The sequence below is a fragment of the Cricetulus griseus genome, chromosome 5 (assembly GCF_003668045.3).
Source record: "Cricetulus griseus strain 17A/GY chromosome 5, alternate assembly CriGri-PICRH-1.0, whole genome shotgun sequence".
NCBI lineage: Eukaryota > Metazoa > Chordata > Mammalia > Rodentia > Cricetidae > Cricetulus > Cricetulus griseus.
The window spans coordinates 52,095,088-52,112,157 of record NC_048598.1 but is presented as its reverse complement, the minus strand read 5'-3'; the positions used below and the strand labels follow the sequence as shown (position 1 = coordinate 52,112,157).

At 39.6% G+C, this 17,070-nt stretch overlaps 1 pseudogene; it reads right to left on the bottom strand.

The window, feature by feature from the left end:
* Window positions 1-15,888, bottom strand: part of LOC113831089 — a 157,392-nt pseudogene extending 141,504 nt beyond the window's left edge.
* Between the last annotated feature and the right edge of the window lie 1,182 nt (window positions 15,889-17,070).

Genomic DNA, 17,070 nt, shown 5'->3' with positions numbered 1-17,070 from the left:
ATTATAATATATTTACATCATTTATTTCTTCCTTTCCTTCTCTTCAAGTCCTCCCATTTACTCGTTCTTGTTGTCTTTCAAATTTATGGCCTCTTTTTCTTTAAATGCGGTTGCTCATATATTTATGTGCACACACACACACAGACTCCTAAACACGTAAGTATAACCCGCTCAGTCTGTACTTTATACAGATTCATAGAGTATATACTTGTATGTTTATGCTTTCAGGGTTGATCATTTGGTATGGGGAGACTATTTCCCCTGCTCTCAGCATTCTTTAGTTGCCCGTAGTTCTTTGTGTGGAGTTGAAGCCTCAAGAGCTCTTCCCTACCCTTCATTCATGCTGACAGGTCTATTGGTTGTCCTTGTTCAGCTTGGTCAGGTGGTCATGTTGGTGAGACTTTATGGCTGTAGCGTCTGACATTCCTAGGGGACACTATCTTACAGCAAACTTCCTGTTTCTCTTGCTCTGGCTTGTCCAGTCTTTATATCCCTTCTTTGACAATCGTCTCTGAGAAATAGGTGCAGGAGTTGTGTTGTCGATTGATCAGTTGGGCCTAGGCTCGGCTCTACAGCTCTACATTTGGACAGGTTGTGGTTTTCTGTTATGGTTGCTGTTGTTGAAAAGAGAAGTTTCCTCCATGAGGGGTGAGGACTACAGTTATCTATGGGTATAGGGACGCAAGCTCTGTGTTTGAGAATGTGTACTCCTCTCGCAGAGGACCTGAGATCTGTTTCCAGCATCTACATCAAGTGGCCCGTAACCTCCTGTAACTCTAGTTCCAGAGGATTTGATTTGACACTCTCTTCTAGCCTCTTGAGGTACCTGTATTCACATACAACCCCTTATATATGTAATTCAAAAACAAAATCTTAAAACAAATGAATAATGGTGCTATGAACTGAATTTCATTTATACACTAATTTAAAAATACCTTTTATTCTGTTTATTAAAGCTAGGTCTTTCAGGGTCTGGACTCCAGAGATACACATACTCTCTCTCTCTCTCTCTCTCTCTCTCTATATATATATATATATATATATATATATATATATGAATCATTTCATAATTCAAATCAATTTATTCATTAATATAAATAATTTATTCATATATGTAGTGAAATATGTATATATGCTTATAATTCTCAAAGTTTGGAAAATACAAATAGGGGTTGGAGCCACATAACTCCCCAGTGTGACTCCAGTGGTGCTGTACTCACAACCTCACTCTGAATAGAAGCAGTCCTTGGGGTTGTGAATAGTGGCTGATCTGAGTCTGCAATGTAAGGTTGGGAAGGATATTTTCTTTAAAATATCTTTAATTAATGAGTGGTTATTTAATCTAGTTGTCTACCTATCTCAGACTCAGTCTGAGGAAACTCTTTGTAAAGGTGGTGTGCAAAGGTATGACTGATCCAAAAGTTTCTGAAGTCTAAGTGTGAGAAACTTTGGAATCAACATTCATTGTCTGTATAATATCATACAGCATCATGGTGTATGTGTGTGTCTTTGTGTGTGTCTGTGTCTGTCTGTGTGTATGTGTAATACTAGGGTTGGAGTTCAGGGCTTTGCTCATTTCAGGAAAACACATTTCCCCCTGAGCCACATGCCCAGTTCTTCTTGTAGCTTTAAAATGCATTGTGAGTCTATCAGTGAGGACAGTGGAGGGTATTGCTTGCTAAATTATAACACCCTGGAAATATCTGCTTACAGTTCAGAGGTTCAGTCCATTGTCCTCATGGCAGAGGAGTATGGCGGTGTGCAGGGTAGTGTGCAGGCAGGCTAGCGGTGGCTACATCTTGATCAGAAGGCAACAGGAAGTGAACTGTATGTCACACAGAGCAAAGCTTGGGCATAAGAGACCTCAAAGCCCACCCCCACAGTGACACACTTCCTCCAACAAGGCTATACCTCCGAAGAGTGCCACTCCATTTGGGGGGCATTTTCTTTCAAACTGTGTTCATGAATCTGAAAGAATAGAGGAGGACTCTAGAACAGAAAGCAATTCTGAGTATGAAATTAGATTCTCCAGTTCTCTAGACTCTACAAAATGAAGGTAAGCATTGGACTATTTTGTTCTCCATCTTCAAAAAATCCTCCCTTGCTCAGAGCCACATCAGGAAGTAGTGACCATCATGCAGGACACAGTGCAGGCTGCTCAGTTAGCTCAGCAACTTTGACTTTTATTTCTAAAATCAGATCATAACTTTCCTTTAGATTAACTTTTGAGCAATCAATAGATGCATCCACCTCCAGATTCCTTTACTTACTTCCTAGGGCAAACAAATATTTGTCTCACGCACGTCTTGTACATGTGCTCACAGCTGCCATGAGTTCATGGATGCAGGGTCCTCTCCTGTCTGGCAGATACTGTTTGATGTAGACATTCACTGCTTCTGGTCCTTCTGGTCTTGCCACTTCCTCTTCCATGATGGTCTCTGAGCCTTGGATGAGGGAGGGGTGTGATAGAGATGTCATACTTACAGTCTCTTATTCTCTGCCCATTGATCAGTGTCAGTACATTAATTATCATCTATGGCAAAAAGAAGCTTCATTGATGAGGGTCGAGAGATGCACTAATCTACGGGTATAAAGATAAGAGCATTATTTTATTGTTGCGTAGATAAATAATTTTTCATGCAATCTTAATGGTTAGTTAAAGATAAACCATTTCTAACCATTTAAAGTATCACACAAAATTAGCAAGTTTCTGCACTGATTTTCTTTGACATTTCGAAATGAGAACCCACCCTTTTTTTTTTTTTTGGAATTATGCAACAAACCATCACAAAAAAAACGAAGCTCTAGAAATCAATTTGAATGTTAAGTACAAAGGCCATCTTGGCTCATTAAGTAAAAATATCTCATGTAATGAGCAAGAAAGCACTGGAGCACACTGAACCCTGACACAAAGCAAATTATTTTAGTGATAAATTATATTTTATGGGGAGTGTAAAAGTTAATAATACTCAAGGGGATGGTAATAAATGCAGAGGTGTAACTAACTTCCCTGCCTGCTTTACTTACAAACATACCTTGGGGACTTACTTGAGAGGAACCTAAACAGACAGAACAGAAACCACACAGAGCCAAGCAGCCGCCTCGTCCCAGATGTGAGTCAGGGCATCTTTTAGATTTTTAGATCCCCTTTTGCTGTTTTTCTTTGTTTTCTGTTGTTTGCAGCATTCTGCTTCCTTCGGTTTTGTTTTCACTTTTGGCCTTGCACCAGTTGAAGCTGCAGTTGCCTTCTTATCTCCAGACAGGCCTGTAAAACTAGCCAAGCATTGGCCGCCTCTGGTGTCCCACAAATGACCTCCTCGCAAGAGGACCAATGTGTCTAGGAAGAAACGAGTGGGTTAGTCTTCATGCTGGTGGTGTCCTAGCTTTTCTCTAAGCAAAACTTTCTCCATGGTGCTAAACAGATCCATGCACAGGTGTGTGCCAGAGCCTCTATGTGGGCTTGGTGGCCCTGTGCTGATCTGTTCTGCAAGTTCCTACAGGAGGGCCACGAAGAGCCGCAGCTATGGTCTAGCTAGTTCCAGGTTCAGAATGAGAATGGAATTGAAGGGAATGGCTTTTTAAAAATCTTTCCAATTCAAAAGACAAGTATTTTTTGTTGCTTGTATTTTAATTTTTTAAAAAATAAAATTTGTTCATCTTTCATAAAAACTTGTTTTCAGAAACAAAGCTATCATACTGATTTTTGAAATTCACAGTAATTAAGTTTCTAGAAAATTAATAGGAAGCAATTGGAAAAACTTAAGGACAACTTCTATATGGTTACTTTTGCTGGATGTCAGATTCCCTTTTTGCCTTACTTGTGATATTGATCATTTGTCTATCTATCTATCTATCTATCTATCTATCTATCTATCTATCTATCTATCTAACACACACACACACACACACACACACACACACACACACACACACACACGTTTGCCTTTTGGATAGCTATCTGACCTTATAACAGTTGAAGCTGCAGCTGGCTTCCAACCAGTACATGGCCCCTGGACTCTGCTGCTCACAGGCCTGTGGCAAAGAAGAACATCATGGCAGAACATGTGGCGGCAAGGAAGCCCAAAGAGATAAAAGAGGCAGAGTCCTGATATCTCCTTTAAGGGCATGTCCCCACTGACTTAACTTCCTTTTAGTAAACTCCCACCTGCTGAAAGTCCAGCACCTTCCAGTAGGGTCACTGGCTTTACCAAATGTGTCCTTGGGGACATTTAAGACCCAGGCAATAGCAGGTTGGCACAGCTGTTCACTGCAGTCTCATGGCCTAAAAGAGGAGATGATGGGGAATGTATGGTGTATGTTCATCTTACTGATTATTGAATAAAATACTTGTTTGGCCAATGAGACAGCAAGTTAGACGGGACTAGGAGTCAAAGAGGATTCTGGGAAATGTAGTAGAGAAGTGCTGATCCAGGCAGGAAGTGACATAGCAAGGAGACTCATATTTATGCAAGGAGAAACAGGAAGTGCCCCCTTTTCCCCTCCGCTCCTCCTCCAGTGGCACAATGTGATCCACCGGCAAGGAGGGATGCCAATAAGGTGTCTGATAAGATAAGTCTTATAAAATAGATAGATTTATGATAATTGAGACTGAGCTAACAGATGAGAATCCTAGTCATTGGCAAGCAGCATTGTACCTAATACAAGTCTCTCTGTGCATTAATTGGGGCCCAAACTCAGGCAGGCAGCTGGCGTAGAGCGCACACGTGGCGGTGGAGCTCGGCAGCTTATGGTGGAAAGATTTATCGTAAGAGTGCACAGCTGACTGTGTGGTGCGCTCATCTACTCAAGGTTTCTTCTCAGATGTTAATGAACCAGTGAGGCCCATAAGTACCCATTGAGAAGCTCCTCTTCGTTCTCGTGGGCACCCCTCAGTTCTCCTTTATGTCATCTTCTGCTGTACATTTTAGTCACATTCACTCACACTCCATTGTGTGTGTGTGTGTCCCAATTAGCATTTATTTCGGAGATATCCCACAAACTAAGCTAACCCTCAGACTTGGCCATTAAGATTTTGTTTGTGCGATTCTATGACTCTTACTCGATTGAGAAAGAGTCAAACAGAATGGAGGATGACTGTCCCTTAGAACTTCTTTCACAAAGCTATGGTAAACATTGGCACTGACTGCTTAGTTGTACCAGGTGGTGTTTGCTTTCTGTAAGGTGAAGTCTGGAATTCCCAACTTTTATTTCATTGTTGTTCCCTGTGCCCATCTCAGTGATTTGTTGTCACTAACCCCTTTGTCTGTTGTGTCCAGTCCCTTTGTGTCCAGTGGCACTCCGAAGCCCTTGTCAGTATACCTTGTCAAGTGCAGTACTGTGGGAGGTAAAGGATGAATTGTTTATCCCATACATTTCAATTTGATCCCATTATGCAAAGTTTCAGAGGGTTAGTCCATTCCCATCATGGCAGGAAGCATGGAGGCAGGCGGGCAGGTGTAGGGTTGAGGGCTTGTATCCTGGTCCGCCGGCAGTAAACAGAGAGCTACATAATTTTTGTTTATCTTCTTAGTGAGGCTAAAGAGCCATGAAAGTATGAATATTTTAAAAGATGTATTAATTTACTTCTGTTTATGTGTATGTATGAATGTACCTGCATGAGTTTATGTACACCACATGTATGCAGGTAACCTCAGGTTGGAGGGTATCAGATCTCTCGGGAACTGGAGTTACAGAGGGTTGTGGGCTACCTGAGGTGTTGGGAGCCAAAGCTGCATCCTAGGCAGTAAGAACTCTTAATCTTTGAACTATCTCTCTAGCCCCCCCAGAGTAAGGATCTTATCTGTTTTATTTTTCTCAGTGCTGTACTGTCAGTGGCTAAAACAATGAATGGCATATGCTAGTGTGTTGAATGAACAACGAAAACGAAGACTACAGAAAGCATGATGTAGAAGAAAGAAAAACAAACATTAAAGAATATCTCGTGTATATCAGGAAAGCAACGTTTTATTATATTGATTGACTTAGTTTTCACTTTTTACTTAATTGAGATCAGGTAGCACATCAGACTGTTTTTTTTTTTTTTTTTTTTTTTTTTTTTTTTTTTTAGCAATAATATTCTATTGTTTTGGCTGAGTGTGATAATCAATTCCAAACAAATGAACTTTGACAAAATCATTAGATTTTCTCACAGTGGTTGGGATTTAGAAATTCTATTTTTTAGTTTTGGATTTTGTAATTGATGTCAGGAAAGTATGATTATGCATGGACCTTGTCTGTGCATTGTAATTTAAAAAGTATTTGTAAGACCCAAACTATAGTTTTGTGAGTGGTGCATGTTATTACATGCGCCTCAATGAGATGACGTCATGTTATCCTCCTGGTCACGCTGCATCAAAACACACATTCCATTCCAGTCTCATCATTTCTATAAAAACTCATTTGCTATTTTGTTACAAAAACTATAGTTACCTTGTTTTATTTGCATCCCTGTGGCAGGAGGAAGAAGGCTAATGGTGAAGTGTGAGGCAAAGAGAGATATTTTGTCCTAGTAAATTATCACCTGAATCAGGACAAAGGGAAACGGTGGTTCTGGGAGCCCCTGTCGAATTATTCTTGGAAGTATTCAGGTCCCTTATACAGAGTTATGTACTCTTCACATATATTTCCCATACACTATTCACTTCATCTCAATACTACCTCTGATGCCCAATATAATCTAAATTGTTGTGATGCTGTCTGCAGTGTATTGGTGACAATGACAAAAGTGTGTTGGTATTCAGTGCAGACAATTCTGCTTAACGTTTTTCAATCTATGGTTGAATTCATAGGTGTGGATGTCAAGTGGCAGACACCAGTTTGAAAGAACAGAGGAACTATGAAGAAAAGGTCTGTGAATTTCAAATGTGAGACTTGTAGGAGAGAGTATATCAAAAAGAGCGGCTGCATCAAACTGGTGGTGACAGATCAGAGCAAATGTACAGAGGGTAAGATGTCACTGTAGCTGATGGGTGCCGTCTTAGTTAGGGTTTCGATTGCTGTGAAGAGACACCATGACAATGGCAACTCTTATCAAGGCAAACATTTAACTGGGGCTGGCTTATAGGTTCAGAAGTGTAGTCCCTTATTGTTGTGGTTGGAAGCATGGGGACATTCAAGCAGACATGGTGGTGGAGAAGGAGCTGAGAGTTTTGCATCTGGATCAGCAGCACCAGGTAGAGAAAGTGACACTGGGATTGGCTTGGGCATTTGAAACCTCAAAGCCAACAAGGCCACACCTCCTCATAGTGCCTCTCCCAATGAGGTTATTGGACCATTTTCATTCAAACCATCACAGGCAGGTAATGGGCTGCTTCATCTGAGGACTGAAGTGGTGGCAGTCACCTTAGGGAGCCCGCACAGCAGCAAATGACAGTGAGGCTAGCTTGGCAGGGAGGAGATTACAATGCAGGTGTAGAAATATACTTGCAGTATAGAAACGGCAGGATTTACTTGTGGGGATGGCCAAGTATGTGGGAGGAAGTGACACAAGTCCAAAGAGTTCCCACCTTTTGGGCACCAACTGGGTGAATTATACCAGAAGGAAAAGTATTTTGGACACTGGAATCAGGGTCGGAGGTATGAGGTACCCAAGATCAAGTACCCTTGAAACACAGACTTCAGAAAGGCATACAACATGCGAGGCTGCACCTCTGCAGGTCCATCAACCCTAGAATTACATACTTAGAAGCTGTTGGTGGATCTACAGCAAATGAGGGCACAAGAGTAAATTTAAAGGTGTAGAAGAGAATGCAGAATAAGAACAGAGTCTGACGACAGCCCACACACTGGGAAAAGATATTCACCAACCCCACATCTGACAGAGGCTGATCTCCAAAATATACAAAGAACTCAAGAAGCTAGTCTCCAAAACACCAAACAATCCAATTAAAAATGGGGTACAGAACTTAATAGACAATTCTCAATAGAGGAATCTAAAATGACTGAAAGACACATAAGAAAGTGTTCAACATCCTTAGCCATCAGGGAAATGCAAATTAAAATAACTATGAGATACCATCTTCCTCCTGTCAGATTGGCTAAAATCAAAAACACCAATGGCAGTTTATGCTGGAGAGGATGTGGAGAAAGAGGAACACTCCTCCACTGCTGGTGGGAGTGCCAACTTGTACAGCCACTGTGGAAATCAGTATGGTGACTCCTCAAGAAAATGGGAATGAGTCTACCACAAGATCCAGCAATTCCACTCCTAGGCATATACCCAAAAGAAGCACATTCATATAACAAGGACATCTGTTCAACCATGTTCATAGCAGCATTATTTGTAATAGCCAGAAACTGGAAGCAGCCTAGATGCCCCTCAACTGAAGAATGGATAGAGAAAATGTGGTACATTTACACAATGGAGTACTACTCAGCAGAAAAAAAACAATGGAATCTTGAAATTTGCAGGAAAATGGATGGAACTCGAAGAAACCATTTGAGCAAGGTAACCCAATCATGAAAAGACAAACATGATATGTACTCACTCATATGTGGACCTGCTTTAAGATACATATTAGTGACCATGCTTTGTCAGAGCTGTTTTTAATGATGTTGCTCAGAATGGTTTCCTTCCAGATGATGATTGAGAAGCTAATTTAAAAAAAAAATGGTGCCAGGTACACAAGAGTAACAGAATTGTGCTGTTTTCTGCGATTTTGTTTTTTACTTTTTTTTTGTTTTTTAAATTGAGTGTGCTGGATGTCTCTACAATTTTGTTCAAATAACTGCAGAACCTGGAAAAGCTGTTGCTGCTATTGATGCATAACATACTGCTATTATTGGTATATAATTACATATAATTTGAATTTTTGGAAACTTTAGCTGTGCTGTCAACTTTGGAAAAAAGTATCCCAGTTTACCATGTTAAGTTGACATTGTACAGAAATTAACAGCCATATTGGTCTAGAAATGTTGAACTTAATTTTTTTCCATTTGTACAGGGGTAGCGCACTGTATTAAATATGTAATATCCAATCTACTCGGGTTTGATTACAAAAACTAATAAAATATTCTCTAAATAAAAAAGAAAGTACAACACCAAAAATAAAAATTTATCTGAGAAGTAAAATTATAAAACTCATTTTTATCTAAATAATATAAGAAGTAGATGGAATAAAGACTGAGTTTCCAATTCACTTCGCTAAATCTAAAGACTGTGCACACTGAAGCGATATGAATAATCATTTGGATAGATGACAATTGATAGATGATAACACATGCTAAATATAGAGTAGGATATCGATGCAAGGCATACAGAGAAGGCCCTGTGAGTTTTAACATAAAGATGCTAAGAACTGATTTATCATTGTTAATATTGTATAAATAGTCTAGTCAATATTCAATATTCATTGGAACCTGGCTACACCTGCTGAGCATTCTAGCTGCTGCTGAGACTGAGAGAAGAGTCATTTCAGACCGGGAGTTTGACACTAACCATGGAAACACAGGAATTAAAATCCCACTTTGTATTTAAATTATATATGAGATATTAGTATAGTATACTCATAATATTGAAATAAGTTAAAGTCAGATAAACAACATCTCAATATATACTGAAAATTAGACACTGAACTTTGACTTTGTGGGAATATTCTAGATTGTAAGCTTCCTTTTCCTTATATTGAATAAGTTGTCTCCATCACCTTGATTTTTATGTAAGGGGCTTTATTTTATTTTTCTTTAATCTCTAAAGAAAAGAAATCTCTGGAGCTAATAATCTTTCTTAGTTGTGTGAATTAAACAATCTATGACAAAAGTAAAAACAACAACAAAAAAGAACAGAGTCTGGGGAACTCCGAGTAAGATGAATGAAAGAAGAGAGACAGAGGGGGTATGTGTGTGTTGGGGGTGTCTTAGTTACTCTTCTGTTGCTGTGAAGAGACATCATGACTCAGGCAAGTTATAAGAGAAAGCATTTGATTTGGGGCTTGCTTACTATTTCAAAGGATTAGTCTCTTATCAGCTTGGTAGGAAGCAGACAGGAATGGCACTGAAGCAGTAGCTGAGAGCCTTACATCCTGAGCCATAGGCAGCTTGCTGCAGAGAGAGAGAGAGAGAGAGAGAGAGAGAGAGAGAGAGAGAGAGAGAGAGAGAGAGAGAGAGAGAGAGAGAAAGAAAAAGAGAAAGAATTGTCACAGTGCATGTGTGGAGGCCCTAGGACTGCTTGGGGAACGCAGTCCTTTTCTTCTACCTCTACCATGTGGGTTTTGGGGAAATAACTCAGGTCATCAGGCTTAGCAGCTCATGCCTTTGCCTGTTGAGTCTCCTCACTAGCCCACAATATTCTCTAAATTTCATGTAGCCATAGAGTTTTTCCTTGTTCCTTCCCTAAACTTTCATATTCATGACCCACTTATATGTTTAAATGAGAAATCCTCCCCATAGGATCATGGATTCTAATGCTAGGTCCCTGGTCAGTGGTACCTCGGGAGGTTATGGAACTTTTATGTGGAGTCTTGTTGGAGGATGCACATCTGGGGGAGGCAGGCAGGGACGGGCAGGCTTTGAGAGTTTATAAGCTCACCCTACTTCCCATTTGTTGTATCTGTGTCCTGTTTGCAGTTGAGATAATGATCTTTTAGTTTCCTGCTCCAACCACTTACTGCAATGCCTCCCCCACAGTTTTGGGCCATAAACCAAAATAAATTCTTTCAACAGCTTACTTTTGGTCATGGTATTTTATTACAGCAATGGAACAGTAACTAATACACTATGTATTCGATTGATGAAGAAATGCAGTTCTTAAATAAATATCTTTATGTTAATTAGTGTCAGTAATGACTTCTTTGCTGAATTGGACAATAACAGTTTTCAAATGCTATAAAATATTTCCTTAATTTTTATGCCACCGGCAGTGTAATAATAACTAGCTTGTTAAGATTTTCTCCATTTTTAACATTACATATTAACTAAACAATAAACCATGGGCCTATATATGGTTTGTCATTTTAAAGAATTATTTATTTTATGTGTATGAATTTGTTATTTGTATGTGTGCATGTACATTGTGTGTATGCTCCTGTTGCTCACAAAGGCTGAAAGAGGACCCTGAATTCTCCACAACAGGAGTTACAGCTGCCATGTGGGTGCTGGGAACTAAACCCAGGTCAACCCAGTTGAACAAGTGCAACTAATCACCAAGCCATTTTTTCAGGGCCATCATTGCTGACTTGAAACTATCAATGTGATATCACCAAATCTGAACTGGGAGTCTTCTTAGTCACCACCATATGGCATTTCTACTTAGACTAACATGACAGACATCATTGGAGAAAATAGAGTACAATCATTGGGAAATCATGTATTGTCTATTACTTTTCTTTTAAATAGGCTTTCATTGCAAATTTACTTTTTCGTAAGGCTTGTGTTTAACAATTAGCTTGTAGAATTTTGGGAAATTCAACCATTGTTTCTGTACAATTATGTTTAACAATTAGCTTGTAGAATTTTGGGAAATTCAACCATTGCTTCTGTACAATACCAGCTGCTTGAGGGTGTGACTCTGCCCTGTGTTGCCCTCTGTGATGGGAATGCAGGAAGGCACCCTATGTGTCCTCTGTAGGATGATTCACGGACAGTACTCCTATGGATCAGCTAAATCTGGCTTCCAGTAATATGACGTCTTCACTTAGATATACTACCCCCCCACCCCCCACACTTCTCCCATGATCCTTTTCCGACAGTGCTTCATAAATCCATCATTTGCACAAGAATACTATCTTGGCCTCTGCTTCTGAGGAATAGTATTAAGAATGCCTTAATGGGTTGGAAACCTAATTGAGAGGAGAGAGGAGTGCATTGCAGAATGAAGAAATATGGACCTGGGAGTTGATGGCTCAGTGGGCAAAGTCACTTGTGCAAGCATGAAGACCCATGTTTGGTCCCTTCAACCCATGTGAAAGTGGTAGGAGAAAGATGACCCCACAGAATTGTCCTCTGACTGCCACATGCAACCCACATCACTCCCGCACTAATAAGCAAACAAGCACACACATAAAATTTCATTAAACAAGAGGAAAGTAAAACGATCAAGAAACATTTTTTAGCCTTTTCCCCTTTGCGTCCTCCAGCGGCACATGAGCCACCGGCAAGAGAGGGCGCCAGTGAAAGGCATCCTCTATAAGATAAGTTTTATAAAATATATAGATTTATGATAATTAAGACTGAGCTAACAGATGAGAATCCTAGTCATTGGCCAAGCAGCATTTGAAACTAATACAAGTTTATGTGTATTCATTTGGGCCCTAACTCGGGCGGACAGCTGGCATAAAGCGCACATGGGCAGTGGGGCTCGGCGGCTTTTGGCGGAAAGATTTATCATGACAGAATGATCATCAGTGGGATGACCCCATGCCCCAAGGTTCCCAGAGAAAGAGGGAAACCTGCCACCACAGCCTGCCCTGTTGGGCCACTGAGAGGCATTAGAGCAGCTTCCATATGCTCGAACCATCCTGGCGCTCTTGGGGTTTAGACTCAGCACTCCTGAGATGATAAAGACAGATCCAGATAAAGAAAAACCTCTAAAGGTTTACACTTCGTTTAAAAGTATATATAGGCTTGTGAAAAAAAAAAGAAAAACAGTAACAGGAGGAAATAGAGAAGGTGGGGCATTGGTGGCACATGCCTTTGGTCCCAGTACTTGGGAGGCAGAGGCAGGCAGATTTTCACAGAGAAACCCTGTCTCAGAAAAAAAGAAACAAAAGGAAGTAAAAGTAGAATAGTAAAAAAGCCACCTAGAGATGAAAAATACACAGAGAATCTGGATACTTTATGCCATATTGTTGTCTTTAAATTGTTTGATTGCCGAGGAAAGACTTACTGCTGCTAAAATACATTTGATTATAAATGCTGCTAAACTAATTCAACTTATACATTTTAAAAATGCTTTGACTTCAAAATTTAAGTCTAAGGACAGGTTACTTGGAAAAAGAATTTCTGCTTATATTTCCACAGAAAATAAAAAGTTATGGATTCCTTCCATACTAATACGGTTTGATCAAGCAAGACCCCCCTAAAGCTGAGACGATACAGCCTTACAGACTACAAAAACAAGGACTTGGTCAGAATTCTATGTTTTATCATGATTTCCTATGGCATGAACATTGCCCCCAATCAGTAGGAAGCAGTTTAGAAAGAATGATTCCCATATTCCCAAATATTATTTATAAATATTTGTTTTCATTTAAATGGGGCTGGTTATAAATGGTAATGAACATAGTAAATCTTTTTTTTTTAAGAAAAAAAGGGGAATAGGATATAGGAATGAATACTTTGCATTGGTATGGATTTATTTATTGATACAACTTTAAGGTCAATTTTGTGATATGTATATGTCTCCTCTTGTTTAGGTATTGTGTTTATACAGATCTTTTAAAATGATATGCATAATTAAATACAGGTTATATAGTTACCTATAATAGTCAGAACCTATAATTAGGTTAGTTAGGTCTTCTAGATATACAGAGATGTATTTGAGATGGATAGGTATTCTTCAAACCTTTCAAAGACCTACAGAAATATGGCATTTAAATGGTTTAGGGTTTTTCTTGGCAGCAAGACACAACTGCTCCTGGCACACCAATTACATCAGAAAGGAGGATGGGCATCGAAGAAACTCCTTATGGAGTTTGCTTTCAACATGTTAAGATTAGCCATTTGGGCAAGAAACTGCTCTTGCCTGGACTGTTTGTTGCTGTATAAACTGGACATGCAGGACCCACAAGAAAGTGACTGCTGAACTTACAAAACAAGACAGTACTGAAGGGTTCCTGTTGAAATGGAAAAGTGTGCTAGACAAACTGTGGCCTATGGGCTGATGATGGATGCCCCAACGTTACAGAGAAACTTTGGGTGACTGTCCAGGTAGCGAGATGTTCTGTCAATTCTAGAGTTTATATATTATCCTTCTGTGGTCTTTGATAGAGTTAAAAACAGATGGTTATGGTTATAGTTTTCTTCAGTTATTATAAAAGATAAGTTACCCTTCTTTTTATTTAGACAGAAAAGAGGAGATGATGAGGGAAGTGCTTCTGTGTAAGTGTTTATCTTATTGGATGATAAATAAAATACTGTTTGGCCAATGAGACAGCAAGTCAGAAAGGACTAGGAGTCAAAGAGGATTCTGAGAAATGTAGTAGAGAAGTGATGATCCAGACAGGAAGTGACATAGCAAGGAGACTCATATTTAAGCAAGGAGAAACAGGAAGTGTCCTTTTTCCCCTTTGCATCCTCCAGTGGTGCCATGTGAGCCACCGGCAAGAGAGGGCGCCAGCGAAAGGCATCCTCTATAAGATAAGTCTTATAAAATATATAGATTTATGATAATTAAGACTGCGCTAACAGATGAGAATCCTAGTCATTGGCCAAGCAGCATTTGAACTAAAAAAAAAAAAAAAAAAAAATTAAAATGAAGAAATGGCCCATTCTATATGGAGAGATACCATGCTCAGCCTAGACACAGGGTTGTGGGTGTGGAGAGGTGCCTTGGTCCTGCCTCAAAGAGATGATGGGACAGACTTAGTAGACTTCACAGGGGAGACCTTACCCATCTCCAAGGAGCGGATGGGAGGTGCGGGGGTGGGGGTGGGAGAGTGGGAGGAGAGGTTAGAAGGGACTGGGATTGGAATGTAAAAAATAAGTTAAAAAATGAAGAAATGGAGATATTACTTTCTTGTGCACAAAGAACTTCAGACACCAGAGCAAAATCAAGTAAGTAAAGGAATCAACTGTGCTGTCAATGAGTCAGAGTAGGTTGATGCTGTTGGATCAAGATAGGATGATCAGAGATTGGTGGGAGACAAACTTCAGTTCCTGGGTTATTTCTCAGTCTCTTAGCTACATTGTACATACCCCACTGTTTAGTTGTATTTTCACTTGTGTGTTTATACATAACTGGCTTTTCTAGAACACAGTAGAACTTCTAAGAGTTCATCGAGCTTGGACTTTGTTTGCTATGGAACATGCAGAGTCAATCTGTGGGTCCCCAGGAAAAGTCTTCACTGAATAAGAAAATAAATAGATAAATAAATAAATAAATAAATAAATAAATATGCACACAGGCAGGCAGGTGGAATAATGAAAATGTTATATATTTTTAGGTTATCCTATTTAGTGATTTTAAAAGCAATTTAAAACTGAGAGAGAAAGCCTTCAGCATTTACCCTGACATATTCTTTCTGCTGTTCTCTGTTCTTTCTCTTAGGCCTGTTTTTACCATGTACCATTTTCTACCTCTTTGTCTTTCTTACATTGCAGATCTTCTGTTACCCAAGTCCTTCAGCTGTCAACTACTTATCTGAATATATCATTATTTTTGTCAATATGAGTTAATGGATTGTATTTTTCTCATGTAAGTGGAGTTATGCAGGGTTTACCCTTTTATGCCTAGCTTATTTCACTATGTAGAATGTTTTGAGGTCCATTGTGGAACTGATCAACATTCTGTTTCCTTTTGTAGTTGTATGCATTACTGCATTTTCATCTCTGTACACAGTGCTGATGCTCAGGTTGTGCCCAACTTTTGGCCTTTGTGAAAACTATTGCTCTGAGCCATCATGTACAAATACCCATTTGAATTCTGCCTTTAACTCTCGTGGATATATATGATGGAGTTGAAACCCTGGCTATTCAGGGATTCTGTTAACCTCTTTTTTTTTTTTAAAGCCACTACATTATTTTACATTTCTGTTAGGAGTTTATAAGTGTTCCTGTTTCTCTACATTTTCCTCAGAACATTGTTGTTTATTTAGTTCCTTTCATCTCACCTTCTTTTCTTTCTCTTTCTTCCCCTCTTCCTAGTTTCCATCTTTCTTTTCTTTATCACATACCTTTCTCATCCTCCATGTCTTCATTTCGGTTACTGCCATCCTGGTAGCTGTCAACTGACATTTTATTGTGGTTTTAATTTGCATTTCCCTAATGATTAACAGTGCTAAGCATTTTATCTTATTTTCATTGGCTCATTGAATATATTTCTTGGAAAATATCTAGTATCTTTAAAATTATTGGCTCCTTTAGTATTGTTAAGTAGAGTTAAGAGTATTTTCTTGTGGACACGGAATCCCAGGCATTCTCCATATCCATCTTTCTCTCTCTCCTTTTACCTTAAACATGTTGTTCAGCTGTTCTATTTCTTGTGCTAGTTCCTTCCTTTTTTCTTTTTTGAGACAACATCTTGTGTCGCCCAGGTTCGCCTGGAGCTCTTTATGTAGCTGAAGAAGACCTTGAACTCCTGATTTTCTGGGTCTACCTCCCATGTTTTGGGATCACAGGAATGCACCATCACTCTTGCTTTTCATGCTGCTGGGGATCAAGCCTAGAGCTTTCTCCATGAATGGCAATCACTACCAGGTGAGCTACATCCTCATGATTGATTTCTGGTGAGAAATAAATGGAAAAAAAAGAAAAAAACTTTGTTCTTTGAGTTTGTCTTTGCTTTCAAAATTTCCTTCCTTCCTTCCTTCCTTCCTTCCTTCCTTCCTTCCTTCCTTCCTTCCTTCCTTCCTTCCTGCCTTCCTTCCCTTCCTTTCTCCCTCCTTCCTTTCTCCCTCCCTCCCTCCCTCCCTCTCTCCCGCCCTCCCTTCCCCTTCCCGCCCCTTCTAGTCCCTGCTCTGTCTTGAAATTTTGTTATATGAATTTTGCTACTGGAGCATCTGTCTAGCTCTTTATGGATCTGTGAACTGTCTCTGCATGGTGCATTTAATTGTCTTCGGTTTTTCATCTCGTGTTACAGTTAGTTCTTAGCTGATTGTTCTCTGGGAAAGCATAGTTTTGATTCTGTCCATGGTTAGAAGACATGTTTCTCAGATACACTGGCAACATCGTTCTCTTTGGAGATCTTTAAATTGTAATGAAAAAACTCTAGAACCATTGTGCTGCACAGTTGTAGATTTAAATAATATTTATTATTTAATGGCTATGTATTTAAAGAGCAGTTTCCATTCTGCTGTTTCTTAAAGTCCTTTTTCTGTTGCGAGGCCTCAGGCATGCTGGCCACATGCCTCACTGCTGAGCTACGCTCCCAGCCCTTGATAAATTGCATTTATTTCCAACTATTCCATAGGCTGTGTA